This window comes from Hirundo rustica, chromosome 11 (genome assembly GCF_015227805.2).
Source record: "Hirundo rustica isolate bHirRus1 chromosome 11, bHirRus1.pri.v3, whole genome shotgun sequence".
Classification (NCBI taxonomy): domain Eukaryota; kingdom Metazoa; phylum Chordata; class Aves; order Passeriformes; family Hirundinidae; genus Hirundo; species Hirundo rustica.
Genome location: NC_053460.1, coordinates 14,638,798 through 14,657,716, shown reverse-complemented (window position 1 = coordinate 14,657,716; position 18,919 = coordinate 14,638,798). Strand labels below are relative to the sequence as shown.

Sequence of the window (18,919 nt, the reverse complement as noted above, 5' to 3'; positions counted from 1 at the left end):
GTGCTTCATCACCTGTGGGACATCAGTGGGCAGATATACCAAAGAACACTGGCCAGGGAGAGTCTAATTCCACAAGTTTCCCCATCACCAGCATCTGGAAGCTGGTGCAGAAGAGTAAGAGAATAACACCAGCCAGCTCCAAGTGGGTAAATGCAACAACAATTGCTTCTGACTACCACCCTGGTCCCACCTAGTGAAAGGGAAGGACCTCCTTATCTTGGATCATACTTTCTCCAATTTATTACATTTCTCCATTTGAGCTTTTTTAAGTCTTATTTCCATTTTTACCGTAACCAACCCAGGTCAGATAATCAGAGATACTGCCTTCTACTCCTCGCCCAAACCCATTTGGGATCAGTTTACCAGAATTTGGCAGCTGGGCAATCCCTTTACCCCCTTAACCTAAAAGGGAGCTCCCCCTTCCACTGCCCCAGCCCTCCATTCATCCCAAAGGACCCATCAGACAGGAGACAGGCTGCAAAACAGCAAGCCACAACAGCAAATTTTATTTGAAAGCAGTTGCCAGATTTCAGATATGGCAGGATTCCTGTTTGTTTGGAACAGGAGGATGTATTTATACTGCAGATACGGTCTGAGCAAGAGGTTGTCTTGCTGACTGCTCAGAACACGTTTGCGGGAGTTTGATTTCAGCTTACGAAGGGGTCTGCACCATCTGGAGACTCCTACAGCCTCTGGTCCACTTTAGGAGCCTTAAAGGGATCCCATACAGGAGTATATTTGAAACTGAATTTGAGGGGGGCTGCTCGACTCATGCCAGACTATACATTTATGTAAAAAAAAAAAAAGAAAAAACAAAAACATTTGTAAGCACTGGTACCATAAATCTACCCTGAAAAATCTACGTATTCCAATAAATTCTGTTACAACACATACTGACCCTGTTCTCAGCAAACCACACAATTTTAAAATTATGCCAGCCTCTGCAAAACTATGTGGGATCTCTTACACCATGAATTAATATCCACAAGAGACTTAGCTGAGCTCATCAAACTCATTTCACATAAGACAACAAATTAAATCACCCCTGGGACGAAGTACATGAAAAGCCAGAGTGCTATCAAGCATGCTAGGTCCCTATAAGGTAAATTTCTTTACACAAAATATTAACTATAATTTCAGAATACACTGCTGCTATTGTTTATATGTACCATGTAATGAAATGCTACTCCTGTTTTCACCAGATGGTAGCACATATAATTTTCAGGCCTTCAGTTCATATCATAACACAAACAATCGGTATGGCAAATATTACCGGTCTATAAACACTTCCACTGTTCCACAGCACTTACACAAAAAAAAAAAAAAAAAGAATTTTTCCATTTCACTGTTGTAATACAAATGATGACAATTTCTGATATTCCAAAATATATGCATATTTGGTCACTTTTTGCCACCCTAAACAATTAAATGATCAAACCTCAGATTGTTTGGCTGCTTCAGCATTTTAAATGAAAATCAAACAGTAACAAAACTATGCAAATATCAAAATGCTTAAATGGTACAATACAAGATGTATCCTTAATACATTTTAACAATAACACATGCTGTGTTCCTACACTGGAATAACATCATCCATATGAATCCCAGGAATTTAGTATATCTGACAGTTTCTCTCAACCACCCATAACATTCTTTCCTGTCTCATTGTAGCTGGCGAAAGAGAATTCTATAATTGAGTGGTACAGAACATGTGCCCTCCCTGCTAGAAGATGACAGATGGATTATAAAAACTTCAAAGCAGAGCATTTGGAGCACCAGGGGAGAGATAGTGGGTATTTGAACTCTCAGTCTTTACCCAGGAGACAATGGCACTCTGACATGGTGCATATATCAAGGAATGGTGTAACTAGATAGACATAATCTTTCTTTTCAGTAAGTATTTAACATTCTGTTACGAACAAGTTTCAGCCTAGCTAAAGTGCAACTCATCTTAATACTAATCATCATAGCCTGAAAGGCTACATGCCCCCTTTTTTCAATTTTGGCTCAACTGCTCCTTCATAAAACTGTTTTTTAAAGGACAGAAGCAGCGTTACATAGGTGCTCGGGTAGCAGGAAGGCTATTTTTCATCTTAAAATTAGTGTTTTGCTGGGATTTAGTATTTGCATATGTGTAGGTGAATCTCTTCTGCTTGCTGGAATGCTTATTTGCATTGTCTGCACTTAAAGCCCGGTCTCCATCAGAGTTTACATACCACATGTTGCTGATCATTCACTAGTTACTAAAGTTCCCTTAAATTATTAACATCCCTAAAAAATCCCTTATAATTCCAGGGGCATAAATCCTTTCAAGGAATTGATCCTTTCACTCCTGCTGCTGTACCACAATGATGGCTGAATGTCTGATGCCATCTTTATATTAAGATAAATTATAACCCCCCCCCCCCCCCCAAAAAAAAACAAAAAAACCCTCATCTGTCTGCATCTTTTAAATATCTGCTAGAAACACAAAAAAGGAGAGAATCCCATTTACACCAGAGGTGTGCTAAAATTTCTTAAAGTTAATAATAATTGTACCAGCACACAGGTTTTCTAAATCATTACCTTCCCGTAGAAACACAGGGGTTTAGTATATCTAGAAATTGCTCATCAATTTCTTTTTACCACTCCTGTTACAGCCATTGCTCCTGGATTATTAAGAAATTACTTGCCAAAATTGTTTTTAAAAATACCTATGACTTACTGTAAGGTCAGAAATAAAAACGAGTTTAAAGGTCTCATTTGTCTATATCACAAAAATCTCACACACATGATTTGACACAGTTTGCAGCCGCTGCTCAGGCAAGGCCCAGGACTAGAATAGCAAGGGTATTATTGCAGGTCAGAATTGAGGGGTACTGGCAGAGCTGCGTGTGGGAAAGCTTGCATAACAGCCACCCTGTGCCAAGCTTTAGCCTTTGTTATTAGGCCCTTTAATGAACGCCATATTCACACAAAATAAATAAAAAAATATGCTGCATATTTTAAGTAGAGTGAATTCAAAACTAAACAATTGGAAGCTTCAGTGCTACAAGAAAGCCGCACAGTAACTATTCCCATTCTCCTACAAATGCATTTAATAAAGTAGCATGCGAGCAATTTTAAATATTTGATCCTTTTATTATACAGTCGAAACTGAAAAAAAAATAAAAAAGCAAGCAAGCACTCTGGAAGATGATGAGGCTGTAGTTTTTAAGTAGCAAGTAAAAACAATAGCACCAAGATAACACAGAGAAAAACAGAAGCGAGTAACTTTGCAGCTGTGTTAATAAAAAATGTCCTAGCTCCAGCAGTGGAAGAGCTCTCGCTCACGCACTGCCCAGTGCTTTGCCATGGATGGCTCTCTAGCAAGAGCACCGTGACAAGCTGCAAAGTTGCCCACTAATGTATATTTTCTCCTGCACAAAACATTAATCCCAGTCTTTAAAAGAGGGTAGGAGGTGGAGGACTGTGATGCTTTGAAGGAGACCTGTTTTGAGAAACCCTTTTTAAAGTGCATTTTCATATTTTCTTTTTTCAGTGATCTTCTGCCGTACTGGAATGTAAACACCACAGGAATAGACAGAATCTCAAATTAAGGATTTGGATGCCTTTCTTTGGAAGTAATCTTCAAAGAATGTGCATCCCAAACATCACAGGGGCTCAACAAGCTAGGAAGCTAGCTACTGCATGTAAAACTGCACAGGTCATACCTACTACTTACTACCAACCTGGGTCCTGAACTGCTGGACAAACACAGACAAAACTGTTTTGAACCTCAGTATATTTGACAGGCAGGAGTATCAGGGACAATAATGTTGCTTTAATGGAAGAAAGTCATTCTTTCACAATGGCACTAGTGTACTTACACACACTGTGTTGTTGAATTAAAAGTTAACTCAGCAGGACCCTCGCTTTATTTTTGTTAGTAGGCATCCTCCATCAGTAGTCGACACTAGTGGAGAGGAAAGGCATGTCTTATTTACAGATGCTATTGTGCAGGCTTTAATAATAGTAAATACACAGAAGACAGACTATTGTGGATGGAAAAAATCTTTGGTTTAATGAACTGTCAACTCGTCCATCATGATGTTACCCAACCTAAAACCGCCAAATCTGGACAAGCTCTTTGATGATATAAAGCAGGCGAGAGGTTTTGTTCACACGCAACAAAATGGAAGAGATTGCTGCCATTAAAAATATACTAGCCCATGCTAGCACTAACTGCCACACATTTGTTAGATAATAGCTTGATTTTTTTCCTGTGAGAATAGCCTTCTGCAAGAAAGAGACATTTAATCAGAGTGATACATGACATCCAAAAACTGAAACCAAAAATTATGGCATGAGCTAAAAGCAAGTTGTCTTCCTGAAGGCAGAATACTGAAACATCTTTAAGATTAATTCTGGGAGAGAATTCTGAAAGTCAAATGCTGAAAGATATTGAAAATACATTAATTATGCACAACTCAGGATCTAGGAGAGGTTAAACCCCGACTTGGCAGAAAATTGAATCCTTTTATTTGATACAAACTTTGTACATAGTGATGTTATGTCCTGCATCCCTAATCTCCCTAGATCTACCAATGGAGCAAAAGGGCTGCAAGACAAAACTGGAGATTTAGCCCTTCCAGTGTCATCCTGCAAAGAAATTAAATGGAACAGGCACCGTGGAAAACAGCTTCTTGCAACCATTTGTGGCAGAGGTCAAGCCTCAGACCTACCTGGGGCAATTGTCCATCTTGTTCTATCAAACATTTGTAATGACTTTCTCAACTAAAGTGGGATTCAAGGAAAGGAGACTTTTCACAGTTGTGTCTGATGACTCTCTCAGGAACAACTGTCATTCACGTGCATTAATTTTCTGTCACCTTAAGCACTAACCAACCTTTGAAGACATGCTCCCCTACTTTCCACAGTGCATATTTTCCAGTTTTATCACAGCTGAATATTAATCCCTTATATTAATTTTGAGTGTGGTGTGTGTGCATGTTAGTCCCTCTGTATGCATTTTAACACTGAGGACCCTTGCTTGCTGCTCTGGATAGTCTCAACTTTAATACTTTAACCACTCATATTAGAACTCTCAAAATTTTGGAGGCTAATTTTACATCATATGCATTTTGATTCCCAGAAGGGCCAAGTACTTATTTTTCATTACGAAGTGCAACAATAGCTGTGCTCAGGAAATCAAGTCCTATGTCTCTGAGGATTATTTTTCCAAGAATCAGACACACCAAATAAATTATGTCTTTGGCAAATGCAATGCAAAATCTATGTCTTAGACACACATTCAATTTCATTCTACACTTAGATACTTAAATGAAGATGAATCTTATACATTTGCTAAAGAGTTGATTGGTCTGTTTGATAACATGATGCTCTCTAAAAGGTCACCAATTTGTCTAACCATAGAAACAACCACTAGAGCTGATGAAGAAGCAGATTCCCTGAGCACTAAATTTTGAGGAAGCTCTCTGTCTCCAAGGACCCAGATAATTCCAGAACACAGACATGAATTCTGTTCTGGTTCAAGGTATGGGAAATTCCTTAAGGTAACAATTTTTCCTTTTTTAGAATATTAAAGGTCACAGTCTGACACTTAATTATGACATGAATGTTCAACAGAGTGGGTAACTTTGACTTCTCAAATGGAGGCTGAACTGAACAACCTCTGTGGCAGTCAAACCTCACAACCACCTCACAACAGCATGCCCTCTCCTTACTGAACCCTCCAGAGTAATTCTTGCCATCTTCCCACCCTTCCTCACTGTTCCACTCCTGTAACTGAACTCTAAAACTTCTGACTTTCTTGAGCTTTTAACCACGATCCCTCTGTGGAGATGAAGTCAGCTCTCTGGAGTGCTACCAAAGGCCCAGAAGGCAGCAGGAGATGCAATGGTAAGAATGATAAGCCATCACTGACTCAGCCAAGTCAATCAGTCCTTTCAGTCATCTAGTGACGCAAGCACAGTTCTGGAACCAAGGTCCTTGTTTTCCTCTGTGTCAGACTAGCCAATTTAAAAATTTGGTAGCCACAACCTTTCTTTTAGATAACAATAAAGACATTACCAGAAAAACTGAATGTCAGAACTCTTTTAAGCATAAAACACCCATCACCCCATGGTCTGATCTACTGGCAAAAGTGCCAGAGGACTGCTGATAGTTTTGTGGGTGATACAAGAGCCCTGCAACTTCAGTTCAATTAAGGTAAGAGAGACTCGTCCATGAACAGTCTTACTCTCTTAACTACAAGCCCAGATATCCTAGTCTGGGGAAGAAATGTCATCTTGAAATAGCATGTGTGGATAAACAACAAAAAACTGAGAAATTAAAACACCTCTTTGACTCCACAGCCATTTTTTTAAAGCCAACTATTTGTTTTACTTGTTCTCCCAATATTTTTTCATATTTAAAATTTCAACAAACATGAACCAGAACTGGATAATACATTATAGGAATGCAGCAAATGGAACCGGACTAGGTGGTCTATTTTCAGGAGGGACTATGAATGATTCCTGTCTTGCAAACAAGAGAGAAGTTACAGATCATCATAAAAATTTAATTTGGATTTACCTTAAACAAACCTGTACTTTTATTTCTTTGAGCTATTTCTGCAACACAAACCAGAAAATTATTTTCAAAGGCACAAACAAGGTTTCACCTTGAGGTCTCCTGGATGTACACAACTGTAATAACTATAACTAGAGCCCTTAGACTTTTTTACTCAAGTTATAGACACTAAAGGCTTCAGTGCTGGAGGCTGCTGGTTCTCTTATCCATGTCAACCAAAGTAACAATTCACAAATAGAAGGTGATGTAACTAGAGCATGTTGTGCTCCACCGGTCCTGGCAGGTAGAATTGACTCTATCCTCTCACCATCTCCTAGCATGGGAAATACTACCAGTGAGCTCTTCTGCCAACAGACAGAGACTATAAAGAGCATCATGAATCACAACCAAATAGAGAAGTATCAAAACTCACTCTTCTAGCAAATATCCAACTGCCTGATATGCTGTCCTACAAGACTTTCCTGTGATTTTTCAGTCCCGTGCAGACAACACTGAAACTTTTTACCTGGAGCAACTGCTTCAGTGTGCACCTGCTTGTGAATCAAAGAGCTGCTAGGAGACAATCAGACTTCTAAAAGATCAACAGGCAAAGACCACTCAACCTGATTATGGCATTTGATGATACTACAAAGTTGCATTCCTGTTTTCACTTCTATTTTCTAAAAATAGCTAAGACAAAAGATATTACAGCAGTTGAAAACTGACCTCTTGCCTGAATCATTTCACCAGGGAACTCCTCCATCAAACCTTCCACATGGGAAACCTCAAGTGCATCTCTCTAGAAATACAACCAATTCGAAAGTTGCTTTCCGTGGCTAACCCATATAAGTGAAGAGTCAAGCTTACCCTCTTGCAGCCAGCTCTTCCAAAGCCATGACTTTTAACCAGAGATCAGGAGTATTTTCAAGAGCAAAACTATCAAATGCAGATATGAAAATCCTCTGGGGAATAGAATCAAAGATGCAACTGCTTCACAGCTTCTGTGACATGTACGGTTGAAACTCAAACAACTTCCCAAAGGGTCAAGAAAAACTGCTTTGGTATAAATATTACTGACTGAGCCATTCAGTTCAGAGGCTGTGGCTGGAGGGTAAACTTGGGGTGAGGAATTTGTGCTTCAGCCCAGCCAGAGCAAGTGAGCAAATATGTGGCAGACGAGTATCAACACATAAAAATGTGAAGGTTTAACATCAGGAGAAAGCAATCTAAACAGCCACATACAATAACACTGAATGTGGAAATGGCATGTAAGCACAGAAAGAGATCTTGCAATTGACAGTTCTCTGGAATTCTCAGTTCAGTAACGTACCAAGAGTAAACACAGCCTTAATCAGCATTAAGAAAAAGATGGACTACACCCCTCTGCCACAGCAGAAAGCCTTGGTGCACCCATGTCCAGCATATTGAGGGACATTGTCCTATGAAATAATGTAGCAGAGTCAGAGGTATCAGAAAGGTCAAATAAAATAATAAAGGAGGTAGAGTAGCTGCTCCACAGGGAACGATGAAAATACCTCTTTTTACAAACATCAGTAAGCTTGGAAGCACACCACCACAGAAGGTGGGACAACACACAAACTGCAGACTGGACAGATTTGTAGTCTTTACTGCAGTGAGGGTTAGGATGTACCCTCCAACATCACCACAATAACAAAGGGCAGCGGGATTTTGTGAGGAAAATGGACCACCTAAAGCATCTGGGCACACCTGGCCTCCCTGACCAGTACCTCTCACTGCCAGCACCAGGCAGAAGGGCAAGGTGGGCCACCAGCCTTCTGCAAGGGCATTTCTTTCACGCCTGCCAGAGTTAATGCCCTGCAAATATACAGCAAGACTTTCCTCCATCTACACTCTTTCAGAAAGCCCAGATCCTCTTCATCTTTCCAAGCAAATTATTAAAACAAAAGCATATTCATATGCTTTTCATCAATAATATCATACTATTTCTTAAAGGCTGCAAAAAATCCTTTTACCCACTTGGCAGACAGATATGCAAGCACTGTCTGAGCTTCAGATGTGATTAGTGCCCCAGTTGCAACCCCAAGATTCATTTGTATCAAGAGGCCTCCAGCACCTGTAAAAATCACCTCCCAATGAATTTCTCAAGGTCCCACAAAGTCAGGAAAAGAATTAAGAATGAAGTTCTGTCCAGTGCTTTATCAACAAATTTAATTTTCAGGTGTCATCCATTTTTCTCCTGATATTATGGTCATTCAAGCTCATATTTCACAGATGGACACCTTTTGCTCCAGGCGTACACTACTTGATCTATTTTAGAAATCAAGCACAAGATCCTCAGATAGAGCCAATCCACACGCTCACAATGCAGGGTAGCACTATGCAGAGGTCACTTCTGAGCTGTTCAACTGATGGAAACAACTTCAGTGGATGCTGTGCACCCAGAACCACAATTAGGGTTTATAGGAAACTTTTGTCATTCCCTGTTCCCCCCGGCAACATCTGTTTTCCCTCTATGAAGGGAAGGAAAAAAAAAAAAAAAAAAAAAAAAAGGTGGGTGGAAAGAAAACATGGTACAAGAACCTAGAGATCAATGATGAAACCTTTGGTTTCAGGTACTTTAGAGCCAGAATCTATCTGTTATCAATTCCACCAGACAGAATTTGCCTTCAAATCTATATTATTTATCTAAAAGGGCACTCCAGCATATAAAAACTATTCAATGCTATAAATTTACATATGATATAAAATTTCTTCATTTGCCCACTTAGAGAAATACCAAGAGTTAGACCTTCCTTTGATTTATTGAGGTGAAATTGAAGTGGTATAAATGTGGCAAAAACTTAGAAGGTCACTAAGATCCTTAAGGAAACACCTGATCACAGAGGCCCATTTAGAAAAGAGAATTCCAGGTTCTTTGGCCTCAAGATGCATGACAAAGATTAATTGCAAAAGTAAAGCAATACATGCTGAAGGGAACTAGAAGACAGGTGCAAACAATTGCCGATATTTAAAAGCATTTTGCAGAATTCATTTGTAGTTCTTCATAATCACTTCAGTATCTCAGTAAAAAAAAAAAAAAATCTGAAGGAAAAAATGGCAAGTTATCAGTGAATACAGCTGGGTAAAAGCCCAAGTTTCTCCAAGAGAAAAGATTTTTATGCTAAGAGGAGGAGTAAGCCAACCTGAAAATTCATTTTCCTTTGAATATTCTAGAGCAAATCTACTACAATAACATGAGGCAGAAAAGTCCAGGGTGGAAAGGACATGCAGAGTTTACATTAAAGTCTGCCTATGCATGTTTCACAGCAATCAGGAATACAGAGGTTCACGTTTCAGACAGGATTGGAAACAAACAGCCCCTGATGGAGTCCTTACAAGCAACAAAAGAAAACAGCACCCAGAAAACTCTGTTGCCAGAAGTAATGCCAGCAACTGGTCCTTTCATCCTGACAGACACATTAAGAGACCCAGATGTCCAAACTGGAGGTTTTCTAAAGGAGAAATCTAAAATATGCTTGGATCATTCATATATAGAATACTTCAGGCTACAATCATTCTCAGCAAGAGATTTTCCTTAATACTTGTCTACATCTGTCAGCTCATGCTGATACATACTGTAGCTTTATTTTTATTGATTTTAAATTTTAAAAACGTCACAAGTTAATTCACAGATCTTTAGAAGAGACTAGCAGTAACTAAACTATTCCAACATCTTAATGTACCTGCTTCACCAGAAGAGAATTAGTAGCCACAATTAGTATATTCATAACTAGATTTTTGTAATTTTAAGCTGCATGCAATGCATGCTCTCTTCAACACCCCCTCCTTGCCACTGGAGAAGCAAATAGCTTGTATTTTCCCTTTATATGACCATCTTCTTGTATCTTGCAGGCATATAATTTGCTATTCCTATAAGCTCTTTTTTTTTCAGGTAATGGTAGTGGTGCATGGCACTTTGCTTTGGAGCCAATTCCATGCTAAATATCAATGAGTAGCTTAATTAGGGACTAGTAAAGGAAATTAAAGGTGGGAGAGACTGGATTAACAAAACCAAACAGTGATGATGCTGAATGCGGACCCAAAAACGCATTTTAAAAATTCTACATGTTTTAATGAGTAATATTTGCATGCTTTTAAAATCATTTTGTAGCTATGGCTTCCAGTCATGAAAATATATGCAATCTCATAAAATGTCTGATATTAGCATGCCTCTTCAAGTGCAAGTGAGTTGTCAATAAGACAATTAAGACAACATCAATAATACACACTGCATGTTATTATCTGCTATTCGAAATCCCAGCCTATCCAAAGATCTCTGGAAACAAAGGGTACATCTGACATTGGCAAAAACATCTCCCATAAGTGAAATATGTAATTCTGAATGTATGCAATGGCATTCCTACCTGTAAGGGAAAAAATGGATTGCTTTTAAATACAGAATAAATAACTCCTGATAATGTAAAACCTGGCTCTGTAAAATGAATGGCTACAATAGAAAATTAGCAATCCTGTGCTTAAATCAATCACTTCTATCACATGATCCAAGTCGATAAAAGTACTGAGTAAGTGCTATCATTGACCTTAATCAGCCAACAATTGGCACACAGGGATCAGAAATCCTAGTGAGGAAATCAGTTGCCCCTAGTAAGTATTAGGGTTTGGGGGAACAGCGGACATGCAACCTCTCACCATACCTTTCTATCCAAATGCCACAACAGTTTTAACAGCAGGAAGGAAGGACTCAAGTTAAATAAGCAAACTTCCATCAGACTTCTTCAGGTGTAAAACTTAACAGGTGTATGTGCATTCCTGTTTCATAGCTGAAGAGTACTCCACTCATGACTTTTTTTCCCCCTCTGTAACACAGGAACTGTAGCTAAGCATACAATGAAAACAGTCCTCAATGATTTTACTTGGTGGAAATAACCTATCTGGAAGTGAGGGTGATGAAAATCGTACTGCACAATGATTAATTTGGGATTTAAACCTGATGTCCCATTTCATCCAAAGTTGCCATTAAGCTCAAAAGGAGAAAGGACTACATAAGTGAGACCTAACATTTTTATTTATCCACCTCATAAGCTGAATGTGATTTCAGATTGAACAGAATAGATTTCCCTGTAACTAATGGTCCAGATATATTCATACAATGTCTTTTTATTGATTTTACTTTCTTCTACCTATTGTTTGCATTTTCCTTTGAAAAACATATAACTGTCATTATGCTGTAGATGTCCTTTACAATTATTATATCATTCACTATTTCTTAACAAAAACTACAGCGTGCTTCCTAATGAAAGACTCCCCACTAGCCAAACTGGAGCCTAAATTGTTAGAACATACTGTACAATTTGGGAGAAACAGAAGAAAATTAAACCCTTTGGAATTGGTTTGTTTGGTTTTGAAATATGTGTCATTAAAAATTTAATAAGAGGGGAAAAAAATGGCTAAAGGACAGGCTTCATTTTAGACACATTCTAAACAATAAGCCTATTTATATAACTGATCACATAACGAATTTCTAGGCACTTTATGGAATGAAAAGCCTTTTGCACTGCAAAAGTCATACCGCACACAGCTTTCAAGTTTCAGAAAATAAATATTCAAAGGGATGGAGCAATAAAAAGATATTAAGTATTTTTAACCCACACTGGTCTGAAATTTTACACAGTACCTTAAATAAACACAAAAAAATTGTCAAATATCTACAAAGGATAAGTATGTGAACAAATTTAAATGTACTTTCTTTGTTTACCAATTTTTTTTCACTCTTCCTTGATTTGTATTGCAATATTTTGTTCCTAAGTTACGATTATGCAAAGTACAATTTGTTTTGGATTACTATTTGGAATGTTTACAATTATTTAAATACAATTTACTTAACTATTTTGAAACCAAATGATGTGTTGAATTAAAGAAGGTTCAACATTCAAATTGCTGTCATGTGCTCATTTCTCTGCAAACTGCACTGACAGCTGAGGATGGCACATTTTCATTTGCACAGGGGCCTGGTGTTCCAACAGGTCACACTGATTTTAGAGTCCTTTCACCAAGGGGCAACTTTCATGGAACCAACATCCAGCTTATCTGTCAATATGGAAGCCACCAGCTGAATGCAGTCAGAGCTGAGAAGAAAAACGTAAAGCCATGCTGTTATGGATAAAACCTACACAGAACTTAAGCTACAGCTTATGAAGGTAATAATTCAGCTACCAGATTAAAAAACATTTTCAAATAACCAAATAACTTTGCATGCAAGAGCAGCCTTCAGAGACATTTACATTTATGCAGAGCCAGCTTTTGCCAAAACAGCAATGATCTCAAGTGTTTCAGTTCCTTAATGCAACTAAGCCTAAGGGCACAAGGAAGGGGTGAGGTTGATAAAGTAGGAAGCACCCACACATAAGTATCTTTGACAGAGTAAAGCTTCCAGCAGGATCTCAACCAGGTGCAGCCACTTTCATTAGCCAAGTCTATTACTCCCATGCTGACTATCAAGTCCTATGAAAATATGAATTATCTGCATGCACCACAGCAGTGCTCATCCACATGCTTTGCCACTGCTGGACATCCTCAGGGTTTCACAACTATACACACAATTACCAAAATTCTCTCAGAACTTAAATACACAAATACCCATCTACATTTTGTAGACTTCAATTCTTTAACTTGATTGTGCTTTTTAATTTTCCATTAAAAGAGAAAAGTTCTCAGCTGTACAGATGAGACAAGACAGAGTCTGGGATTTCTGAGGCATGCGGGAGAGGAGCTGTGTTAGGACTTTCATCTCTCCCTTTTGGTTTCTACTGAAATCTGTTACTTCAGCTTGTACTATCAACAACAGTCAAACTAGGATTGCTCAGATTTAAAACACAGTTACCAGATGGAACTCTTAGGACAGTTTTGGAAGCTCAGCCTTAACTGAACTCCTCAGGGTTTGGGTGTGTTTGTTTAAATAAAAGGAGAAGTTCAGATAAAAGGTGTAAACACCCCATCTAAGGCAGCTATTCTTGGAACACCTTAACTCTTGGCCATGGAAACTGAGTCACAGTTTGAGAAGCCCCATCCAGCATGGAACATGCAAATACAGTTTTGGAGATTTCAGCGTCACTGAAGTAAAGGCTATCTCTTTGATACTCAAAGGTTTGAGCTAAATACTGCCTTGTCATGAATAAACCAAGTTCAGATACTTAATCATGTTTTCATCTCTGTGTGATGGAGCACTTCCATTATGGCTACCACTGTGATACAGAGCCTTTAGTCAGCAGGGCTCCCCTGACTGCTACTGTGAAGAGTCAGCAGCTCTTCTATCTGCAGGCGACAACCTGAGGGACTCTATTCAAACCCAGGTATGGCCAAGCCAGAACTGACAGCAGGTATGCCTAGAAGAGCATTAGAGGATGTCCTAGGGCTTGCCCAATCACCTGAAATTCAGGGGCACTTTTCTGGGTCAGAGAAGATCACAGGTGGTGCCACTGAATAAAACCACATGTCAGCCTACCAGCCTTAGGCTTCTTGAGCAGGGAGGGTTTTCTAAGGATCACTGGAATGACTCAGGAACACAAATCAGCACCCTGTCCATGGGAGGAGTAAAGCTGACAATTACTTTGAAGAGAAAACCTTGGTTCCAGTGAGCTCGATGGTAAAAGTGCCCATTATTCAATGGAGCCAAGACTTAGTAATAGACTATAAGGCCAATAAGGAAAACAGAATCAAGAATTTTGTTTAATTGATCCTTATGCACTGCAATAAGGAGATGGTGGAGTCCTCCCTGTTATTATTAGGGTTCACGTGAGGACAGGGACAGGAGTCTTCTCTATTTTATTTCAAACCATCTTAGGCACATCATTCTTTTCTTCCTCTTTTAATGGCAGTGCAGAAACCCTGAAATCTGGGGGCTGGCCCAGACTCTCATGCTTCTTGGTGGGTCTGTCACACAGATGTAAACAGAGTGCAATTGCTGCATAACCTGTGCTGTGCCCCAAGCTGCAGCAGCACTGTATGTTTTCATGTCAGTGACATGTCACAGTCGGTAGCGAGTGTGTCAGCTCACTGACAGACACACCACGTGTGACACCATCCTCCAGCACCGCTCTCTTGGGCAGCCTCTGCCTCTCAGGGATAGCATAAACAAGACTCGGTAGCAAGGAGAGCAGAACAAGAATTTTGTGGGTTTTCTCAGTGTTGTGACGTGCAGCTGCTCTGGAGAAGTACCACCACAAGCGAGTGTCAAATGTCACTCATGTTTCTGCTGCGACTGTGAGCATGGTGCAGTGCATGAAACCCAAACGTGCTAGTTAAACTGTGTAACTCCTGAGCAGTGCCCTCCATTAAATGTAATTGCATTATCTGACAAATAATCAATGTTCAGATGACACTCAAGAGTCCTAGCTGCTAATCCTGGTCTAAAACTATGTGATATTTGCCTTCTTTCTGAAGTTTTATACTGTGCATGTGCTTCAATATCAGCCCCAAAGGAGAAGCAGCATCACAAATAAGGTCCTGGCTTCCAACATGAATTTTCTAATAGTTCCATTAGAGAGATGAAGAACATAATCTGATTTTGGACAAAAGAGGGCTCAGTCTTTGGCAAGCAGAATGACATAGCACCTTGTTTATATCATTACTTATGATATTTAGCATGTTAATTTTTCATTCTGTTAGGTTTAATTCTTCATTATTTGGTACAGATCTCTTATTTTACCAGGAGTTCCAATGAGAAGGGAAAGAGCAGTGACTTTGATATCAAGGTCTGCAAATAAAACTAAAACAGCAAATATCAGTTCAACAGAACAACCTGTGAGAGTGCAAGAAGTATTTTATACAGCTTTGGGTTGCTCTGATCTGAATGCACAAAGGACAGCATTCTCCTGGAGGGAAGGGAAAAAAAAAAAAAAAAAAAAAAAAAACACACCCACAAAAAAAACTTCTCTTATTCTTTCTTCACCTTGCTCTTCCTCAGTTGGGCCTCCAAGTTGGAGCCCCCATGGTCTGCAGCCCCTACATCCCTGATGCCACCTCTGACACAGGAACGAGCAGTGGCACTCCAGCTCCTGCCTGTCCTGCCCACCCCTTACAAGTATGTCCTGTCTTCGTCATCTGTGTGTGCTAGTACAAAACTCTTACAAGCCCCTGCCTTGCACACTTCCTCACCTGCAGCTGGTGAGGGCTCAGCCAGGCCACCCTGGCAGGAGCTGCTCCAGAAACCCAGCAGCTTCAGAGCCAGGAGTGGTCACGGGCAAAGGGAACAGCCCCATCCCCTGGGGTGTCTGAAGCCATCCTGCTGTGGGAAGGTGGTGCTGGAGTGATGCCAGACAAGGCTCAGTGAAAAGAACAAGAAAACGTGGAGAATTTTCCTGCTCTTCACAAAAAAGCACACTTCTGTGATGTGAGCTTAATTAACATTTACATGAACGCTGGATTTGTTTATATTTAATACATCTTTTTCTAAATGTAATTCAAGACCACAGCTATTCTAAAGTATGAAAAGCAACTCTCCCTTTGAACCACATTTTTAAAGGAACTACTATTCCAACCAATTTAAAAAAAACAATTATGAGACCACACATGATTTTTGAAATCACAGATTGTTGATGGGAGCAACAGAGATAAAAAAAGTTTTAAAAACCAAGAAGGTAATATGGCTTATTGCAGGTTTTCAAAATACTGTAACACCTAAATCATAAACTAACTGAACTGTGTTCAGGATTTTTTTACTGCCTTGACTTTTTCTAACTGCAGAAGGCCCAATTCAGCACAGAAATGCTTTAGCTCCTGACACCCAATATTAGCCAAACAACTAAACACGTTTCAATACCTCTGCACTAAGTCAGGATCAAATGCTATTCCAGAAATGCTCAGTTAAGATCAACTGAAGCAGTACAGGAGGATTCGTAGCACTACACCAATAAGGTTTGGCACTGAACAGCTTTAACTGACAGTCCTTACATGTATGTGAACATCTTGTTTATAAAATTTGAAAAAGAGCTCGTGAAACAAATTAAATCCACAAATTATTCACAGCTGAAAGTACATATGATCCTCCCCACAAACTAAAGAATTCCTATAGGCTACAGAAAGTTTTGTTAACATATGGCCTTCCTGAGAAAAATTAAGCATGTAAACCAAGGGGGGAAGAAATATTGAACATAATAAAAAAGAGAGACCATTCTAAAGTATTCTTATTCTTGTCATATCACTTTCTCAAAGACAAATGTATTCATACCATTTATATGTATCTTCATATCATGCAGTTGTAAGACAGGCATGAAAGCATCTTATTATTAAATTATTATTCAGTAATTATTATTTACATTCTTCTTGTACACATGCCAAACTCCACATACACCTGCTCATAGAAGGATGGGGCACCTGTGCTAAGGCAAGAAGTGTTTCAGTATGGACTTTAATCAGAGAGCAGCAAGCCCTAATAGAATAATAGGTAACTGGGTTACCTAATTGGAGAATTTAAGTGTTAGCAATATCATTGATAATAAACTAATAAGTTAGAAGAGCCTTCTTCACTTAGTTGTCCAGCAATCATTGGACAAAAGGTTTAACATTGTTTAGAATTAATGTTGTTCACATATGAATATAAATTATCTTAGCAGGCTTTTGCATATTGATTGTACATTGCTGTTAAACCCTCTTATTTCTATAGGAATAAATGATCCTTATTCAACATATAAAAGCTGCTCCAGTGCTAAATACTGATCTCAAGGGAGGGGAGATCCTAAATGAAAGTAACTGGACAGGACTAAATTCTACACGCAGCAGGAGCACACGGGAAGCACCTTGGACGCAGAACAGGGTACAAATGGCTTCCAAGCCTGGCAGAACTTTCAGTTTAACAAGGAGAACTTCCATTTTTAACAGATGCTTTCTGGATAATTCCGGGGGGGTGAAACACACATGCATCTAAACAGAGCACAGAAAGTGCTCAAGACACTTCCCTTCCTCCACTTTTTCTTGTTTAACCAACTTCCTATTTCAAATAAGAAGAAATTACCCAAAAGAAAAGTCGTCTTCAAATCCCGTATGAAAAAACACGTGCAACACTTCTCCTCCCTCTCTCTGCCAGCGCCGCTTCTCCTGTCGTGCTTCCCTAGCACTGTGGATAACCCAGAGACCCTGATCCAGGAGATCCTGCTCTGCTACCCACACACATAGCAGGAAGCATGCTGAAAGCCAGTGCTTCTCCTTCACTCATCTTTGGTTTGCTCTATTGTGTTCAGCTCCACCACCAGCATCAGAGAGAAAGGTGCAGAGATTATTGGCACCTTAAAGGAAGAAAGTGATGGGGTCTTCAAGTGTAGTTTCATTATTAAATCAGAAATTATGAAATTGTGCCACGCTATTTTTTAAACAACAAAACATTTGCTCCACAATATAATTAAAACCAAGAAAAGAATGCACAATTAGCAAAAGATATATGATGTGGCATAACACGCAACAATAAAAATTTTCTGAATACTTATTTGTAAATCTATATTAATAAAGGAGAAACATAAAAAGAGGGTTTTTTCAATCTAATAGGTAGTATTTTATTTGACTTGAATACATGAAGCACATCTTCAAAAACCTAATCTCCCAGAGAAAACCTCATCAAAGCAAAACAAACCCATAGAAATAGACCTCACATGGTTAAAAACATCAACATTCTGAAAAGATGTTTTCTTCTAAAAAAGTTACATGAATAAGTGTCATGCAGTTGAAAACTATGGACTAGCCAGACTATTTTTAAAGAGGCATCAAATCTACTTTTAGATCTTTATACCAGCTACAGAGCAGGAGAATGAAAATTGTGTTGCATTACAGGTTACACATGTGTAAACCATTTTCAAATTCAGCTGGTTTTATTTTTAAATCATAAATTTCAATATCTTTCCTAATATCACAGAAAAAGTCTGCACGATAATTTGTTTCTTTGCACAACAGTTATCTCATCAAACGCAAGTTCTGTCTAACTTGATGGTGATTGTGAGTTCACTGCAGAACTTGCATTCAGTAAGCAAAAGGTTAATGTTCTGAAGTCAGTGATTTAGTATCATGACATGGGTGGTAGCCAATCAACAGTTGGTGTTTGAAAGAGGCGGTGATATATTGTATTTATAAAGCAGGGGGGGTTGCGGTGATTTTTTTGCTTGTCTGACGATGATTTCACTTAAAAGAAAACTAAATTTGACTCAGCCAGCTCACACCTGAAAACAAGGTACTGAATCAGTGACAACAGACCTGATCATTACAACATTCATTAAGGTCTTCAATTAGTGAACTCAGCAGTGAATGTTGATCATTAAAACACTGGAAGAGTTTTTATCTGCAAGCTTGGGCCCCATGAAATTCATGTTTCTCTAAGAGAAAGGCTTTCCCTTCTCAAAGGGTACCCAAGGGGCCCCATTCCTCA

General features: G+C 39.1%; 1 protein-coding gene across 8 annotated transcripts in view; it reads right to left on the bottom strand.

Annotated features, from left to right (window-relative positions):
- Window positions 1-18,919, bottom strand: part of ZNF536 (zinc finger protein 536) — a 342,702-nt gene that overhangs the window by 312,325 nt on the left and 11,458 nt on the right. The gene's annotated exons all lie outside the window — the stretch shown is intronic.